A 6,590-nucleotide genomic window follows, 5' to 3' on the forward strand; every position below is an offset into this window, starting at 1 on the left:
ATCTAGGGTTGTTTGATAGGGTAAGAGATGTTGAGGAAGGAGTAGATTCAGTTGTAAGTGAATATTTACAAACACAATACTATGATTTCTTGAATATATTCACATATGGATCTAAGGACCCTAAAACAGGGAGGACAGGTGCAGCTTTTAGTGTTCCTGAGTTTAAGGTGGCAGTGAACAAAAGAGAAACAGATCATGTATCTGTTTACACAATGGAGTTGTTGTCAATACTATTGGCTGCACAATGGGTGGAGGAGGTGAGGCCAGTCACAGTAGTCATCTGCTCTGACTCCTGTGCAGCGCTGATGAGCTTAAATGCATTTGTGTCTCAGAGCAGACAGGATGTATTGTATGAGTTTTTGCAGTGTGGGTATACAGTCATGGCCAAAAGTTTTAAGAATGACACAAATATTAATTTCCACAACGTTTGCTGCTTCAGTGTCTTTAGATATTTTTGTCAGATGTTACTATGGAATACTGAAGTATAATTACAAGCATTTCGTAAGTGTCAAAGGCTTTTATTGACAATTACATGAATTTGATGCAAAGAGTCAGGGCAATCCACCCTGGCATACTGTCAATTAACTTCTGGGCCACATCCTGACTGATGGCAGCCCATTCTTACATAATCAATGCTTGGAGTTTGTTAGAATTTGTGGGTTTTTGTTTGTCCACCCGCCTCTTGAGGATTGAGGTCTGGGGAGTTTCCTGGCCATGGACCCAAAATATCGATGTTTTGCTCCCCGAGCCACTTAGGTATCACTTTTGCCTTATGGCAAGGTGTTCCATCATGCTGGAAAATGCATTGTTCATCACCAAACTATTCCTGGATGGTTGGAAGTTGCTCTCGGAGGATGTGTTGGTACCATTCTCTATTGTTCTTAGGCAAAATTGTGAGTGAGCCCACTCCCTAGACTGAGAAGCAACCCCACACATGAATTGTCTCAAGATGCTTTACTGTTGGCATGACACAGGACTGATGGTAGGATTCACCTTGTCTTCTCCGGACAAGCTTTTTTTCCGGATGCCACAAACAATCAGAAAGGGATTCATCAGAGAAAATGACTTTACCCCAGTCCTCAGCAGTCCAATCCCTGTACCTTTTGCAGAATATCAGTCTGTCCCTGATGTTTTTCCTGGAGAGAAGTGGCTTCTTTGCTGCCCTTCTTGACAACAGGCCATCCTCCAAAAGTCTTTGCCTAACTGTGCGTGCAGATGCACTCACACCTGCTTGCTGCCATTCCTGAGCAAGCTCTGTACTGGTGGTGCCCCGATCCCGCAGCTGAATCAAATTTAGGAGACGGTCCTGGCGCTTGCTGGACTTTCTTGGGCACCCTGAAGCCTTCTTCACAACAATTGAACCACTCTCCTTGAAGTTCTTGATGATCCGATAAATGGTTGATTTAGGTGCAATCTTACTGGCAGCAATATCCTTGCCTGTGAAACCGTTTTGTGCAAAGCAATGATGACGGCACATGTTTCCTTGCAGATAACCATGTTTGACAGAGGAAGAACAATGACTCCAAGCACCACCCTCCTTTTGAAGCTTCCAATCTGTTATTCGAACTCAATCAGCATGACAGAGTGATCTCCAGCCTTGTCCTCATCAACACTCACACCTGTGTTAACGAATCACTGACATGATGTCGGCTGGTCCTTTTGTGGCAGGGCTGAAATGCAGTGGAAATGTTTTTGGGGGATTCAGTTCACTTGCATGGCAAAGAGGGACTTTGCAATTAATTGCAATTCATCTGATCACTCTTTGTAACTGTAACAGGGTTATATTGGTGATTCCCCTTGCCACTTTATTGTTAAGCCAATGGGTTTTTGGTTTGAGTTTGTCTTGCCTTCACCTACTCAACATGGCATCTTATTGGCTGGTTTGCGTAGCTTGCTTACGAGGGGGGATGTTCCAGTTAGAATCGTCCCAGTGAACAAGCACCAAACCAGCGGTAAGTTGTTGGTTGCAAAGCACTGTACATCAAAAGTGATTTTTATACTCTCAAGTGATGATTTAAATGTACAATTTATATCAAATTGTTTGTAAATGTTATTCGAACATCACACATAAGATGCAGTGGTTTTTGGAGAATATTTGTTGTGCATTTTGTTGTAGAGAATTCCCGCCAGTACTAGCTAGCAACTTACCGTGTCTGGTGGGGGGGGGTTCATATATTTTGTACAGTGCGTGAGTGCAGAGTTGGATGGTGAGACGTGCATTGCATGACGTGCAATTTTGTGTTGTTCTTATCAGGTACATTGTTAACGATATTATATTGTAATTGTATTATTTTGGTAACTTCCCAGTGAACAAGCACCAAACCAGCGTGCGTGAGTGCAGAGTTGGATGGTGAGACGTGCATTGCATGACGTGCAATTTTGTGTCGTTCTTATCAGAATAAAGCTACATGACTGGTGCTACATGTTGGAGTTCCGTGTCGATGACTGATTGTACACAACGCCAGACGAGTACTGTTAGATAACATCCTGGAGTATATGCAAATTGCCATCATACAACCTGAGGCAGCAGACTTTGTGAAAATTAATATTTATGTCATTCTCAAAACTTTTAGCCATTACTGCAGACTTGTTTTCGAGTTGCTGTGCGTTTTGTTGCCAACCTATTTTGCTACCTTACAACTTTACGGTTTTTACTTTTTAATTACCGTTTATATTTGAGGTTTTTTTCCCTCAACTTTTTCACTCTGGACGCTTTATCTGGACACGATTTGTCAGAACCTCCAACAGCCGAAGCTAAGTAGTAACATTAACATGATGCCTTCTAATTGCAGCCGCTGTACTTGCCTTACGGCGAGGATAGCTGTGCTGCAAGCCCAGCTTCAGACGCAATCGTTAGGCAAGGGTAATTTCAGTGTAGGAAAGGATGAAACAGCGTCTGTGCCACCAGTAAGTACAGATAGTAGTATAAATCCCCTGGCACAGTCCCCGCAGCCGGACAACTTTCTCACGGTTTCTGGAAGGAAATACTGTAGGAACGCTCAACCGGTGTCGCTCATTCAGCCGACAGAAACTTTCAACCGGTTTTCCCCATTAAGCAGCGAGTCGGAGTCAGAGGCAGAGTCTTCTCTGGTCTCTACTCCTCTCGTTACGGGGTCTGAGACGCCGAAGCTTCCCACCATTAGCTCTGACAAATTGAAAACTCTAGTCATTGGCGACTCCATTACCCGCAGTATTAGACTTAAAACGAATCATCCAGCGATCATACACTGTTTACCGGGGGGCAGGGCTACCGACGTTAAGGCTAATCTGAAGATGGTGCTGGCTAAAGCTAAAACTGGCAAGTGTAGAGAGTATAGAGATATTGTTATCCACGTCGGCACCAACGATGTTAGGATGAAACAGTCAGAGATCACCAAGTGCAACATAGCTTCTGCGTGTAAATCAGCTAGAAAGATGTGTCGGCATCGAGTAATTGTCTCTGGCCCCCTCCCAGTTAGGGGGGAGTGATGAGCTCTACAGCAGAGTCTCACAACTCAATCACTGGTTGAAAACTGTTTTCTGCCCCTCCCAAAAGATAGAATTTGTAGATAATTGGCCCTCTTTCTGGGACTCACCCACAAACAGGACCAAGCCTGACCTGCTGAGGAGTGACGGACTCCATCCTAGCTGGAGGGGTGCTCTCATCTTATCTACCAACATAGACAGGGCTCTAACTCCTCTAGCTCCACAATGAAATAGGGTGCAGGCCAGGCAGCAGGCTGTTAGCCAGCCTGCCAGCATATCGGAGTCTGCCACTAGCACAGTCAGTGTAGTCAGCTCAGCTATCACCATTGAGACCGTGTCTGTGCCTCGACCTGGGTTGGGCAAAACTAAACATGGCGGTGTTCGCCTTAGCAATCTCACTAGGATAAAGACCACCTCCATTCCTGTCAGTATTGAAAGAGATCATGATACCTCACATCTCAAAATAGGGCTACTTAATGTTAGATCCCTTACTTCAAAGGCAATTATAGTCAATGAACTAATCACTGATCATAATCTTGATGTGATTGGCCTGACTGAAACATGGCTTAAACCTGATGAATTTACTGTGTTAAATGAGGCCTCACCTCCTGGCTACACTAGTGACCATATCCCCCGTGCATCCCGCAAAGGCGGAGGTGTTGCTAACATTTACAATAGCAAATTTCAATTGACAAAAAAAAAGAAGACGTTTTTGTCTTTTGAGCTTCTAGTCATGACATCTATGCAGCCTTCTCAATCACTTTTTATAGCTACTGTTGGTGCTAAATACGGTTGCTAGAATCCTGACTAGAATCCAAAAATTTGATCATATTACTCCAGTGCTAGCCTCTCTACACTGGCTTTCTGCCAAAGCAAGGGCTGATTTCAAGGTTTTACTGCTAACCTACAAAGCATTACATGGGCTTGCTCCTACCTATCTCTCTGATTTGGTCCTGCCGTACATACCTACACGTATGCTACGGTCACAAGACGCAGGCCTCCTAATTGTCCCTAGAATTTCTAAGCAAACAGCTGGAGGCAGGGCTTTCTCCTATAGAGCTCCATTTTTATGGAACGGTCTGCCTACCCATGTCAGAGACGCAAACTCGGTCTCAACCTTTAAGTCTTTACTGAAGACTCATCTCTTCAGTGGGTCATATGATTGAGTGTAGTCTGGCCCAGGAGTGGGAAGGTGAACGGAAAGGCTCTGGAGCAACGAACCGCCCTTGCTGTCTCTGCCTGGCCGGTTCCCCTCTTTCCACTGGGATTCGCTGCCTCTAACCCTATTACAGGGGCTGAGTCACTGGCTTACTGGGGCTCTCTCATGCCGTCCCTGGAAGGGGTGCGTCACCTGAGTGGGTTGATTCACTGATGTGGTCATCCTGTCTGGGTTGGCGCCCCCCCTTGGGTTGTGCCATGGCGGAGATCTTTGTGGGCTATACTCGGCCCTGTCTCAGGATGGTAAGTTGGTGGTTGAAGATATCCCTCTAGTGGTGTGGGGGCTGTGCTTTGGCAAAGTGGGTGGGGTTATATCCTTCCTGTTTGGCCCTGTCCGGGGGTGTCCTCGGATGGGTCCACAGTGTCTCCTGACCCCTCCTGTCTCAGCCTCCAGTATTTATGCTGCAGTAGTTTATGTGTTGGGGGGCTAGGGTCAGTTTGTTATATCTGGAGTACTTCTCCTGTCCTATTCGGTGTCCTGTGTGAATCTAAGTGTGCGTTCTCTAATTCTCTCCTTCTCTCTTTCTTTCTCTCTCTCGGAGGACCTGAGCCCTAGGACCATGCCCCAGGATTACCTGACATGATGACTCCTTGCTGTCCCCATGCCACCTGGCCGTGCTGCTGCTCCAGTTTCAACTGTTCTGCCTTCTTATTATTCGAACATGCCTGGTCATTTATGAACATTTGAACATCTTGGCCATGTTCTGTTAAAATCTCCACCCGGCACAGCCAGAAGAGGACTGGCCACCCCACATATGCTCTCTCTAATTCTCTCTTTTTTTCTCTCTCTCGGAGGACCTGAGCCCTAGGACCATGCCCCAGGACTACCTGACATGATGACTCCTTGCTGTCCCCAGTCCATCTGACCGTGCTGCTGCTCCAGTTTCAACTGTTCTGCCTTATTATTATAAGACCATGCTGGTCATTTATGTACATTTGAACATCTTGGCCATGTTCTGTTATAATCTCCACCCGGCACAGCCAGAAGAGGACTGGCCACCCCACATAGCCTGGTTTCTTCCTAGGTTTTGGCCTTTCTAGGGAGTTTTTCCTAGCCACCGTGCTTCTACACCTGCATTGCTTGCTGTTTGGGATTTTAGGCTGGGTTTCTGTACAGCACTTTGAGATATCAGCTGATGTACGAAGGGCTATATAAATACATTTGATTTGATTTGATTTACTGTAAGGTGAAACAGATGGGGGTATGTGTGATGTTCCTCTGGGTACTAGCTCATATGGGAGTAGAGGAGAATGAGGATGTCATCGCCAAGCAGGCTCTTAGACATCCTTATGTTGACATGGAATTGTCAATCAGTAAAGCAGAAGCCAAGGGGTTAATAAGAAATTGGTGAAAAACAAATGTCAAGAGTTGTGGAACAGGGAGAGAAAGGGAAGACACCTGTATAAGATCCTGGAAAAGGTGGGGGCAGGGAGGTCCTCAGGCCGAGAGAAGGGAGGAAAGTGTAGTCACAAGGCTGAGACTGGGACACACAAGGCTCAATAGTACATTGAAATTGGTGGGGAAACATCCGACTGTGATCATTGTCAGAAGGAGATGGAGACAGTGGAACATGTTCTACCAGAGCACCAAGTCTAGGTCCAAAAGGCTTTTTAACAGCTTCTACCCCCAAGCCATAAGACTAATGAACAGCTAATCAAAGGGCTACCCAGACCCCTCTTCTACGCTGCTGCTACTCTCTGTTTTATTATCTATGCCTAGTCACTTTAACTCTACCTACCTGTTCATATTACCTCAATTACCTTGAGTAACCGGTGCCACCGCATATTGACTCTGCACCAGTACCCCCTGTATATAGCTATTATATCACTATTATATCGTTATTGTTATTTTACTGCTGCTGTTTAATTATTTTGTAGTTTTATTTTCTATTTATCTATTTTTTTAC

The sequence above is a fragment of the Oncorhynchus kisutch genome, linkage group LG6, assembly GCF_002021735.2.
Source record: "Oncorhynchus kisutch isolate 150728-3 linkage group LG6, Okis_V2, whole genome shotgun sequence".
Lineage (NCBI taxonomy): Eukaryota > Metazoa > Chordata > Actinopteri > Salmoniformes > Salmonidae > Oncorhynchus > Oncorhynchus kisutch.